Here is a 497-nt window from a genome sequence, read left to right as displayed (position 1 = left end):
GCATGTGTGGGGTTTGTTTTTTTTGTACATGATCCCTAAATTTTAAATTCAGTTCAGTGGTTTGTGTTTCCTGCCACTCCTTCCTAACCTTTTCTTCTCCCACAGAGGTGGAGTCAACTGATCTCTACTTACCTCAAGGTCCCCTGTTGTAATAAATGTCCTAACCAAGGAGGACAGGATGTGAACACATCAAAATTGCTCCTAAATTAGACAGAATAGTCACTTGAAGGAGCAATGGAAGGCATCTCCCTCCCTTTCAAGAACTGACTGTACTGCATCTACAGTGCTACTAGTCATGGCTCGCTCAAACAAGGGAACGAACAGTATGATGCATGCTGCTCCCCACATGATAAAGAAAAAGAACTAACATTTCACAAACTCAGAAAACTGACAGACAGTGATCACTTCTTCCACTACTGAAAAGAAACTTGGGGATGGACGTAAATAGAGCCTACCTAAGCAGCAACATTACACAACAGTTTAGTGAAGAGAGTGAA

This window comes from Chrysemys picta, chromosome 12 (genome assembly GCF_011386835.1).
Source record: "Chrysemys picta bellii isolate R12L10 chromosome 12, ASM1138683v2, whole genome shotgun sequence".
In the NCBI taxonomy this organism is placed as follows: domain Eukaryota; kingdom Metazoa; phylum Chordata; order Testudines; family Emydidae; genus Chrysemys; species Chrysemys picta.
The sequence above is the reverse complement of the archived record's forward strand: the minus strand, read 5'-3'. Positions refer to the sequence as shown.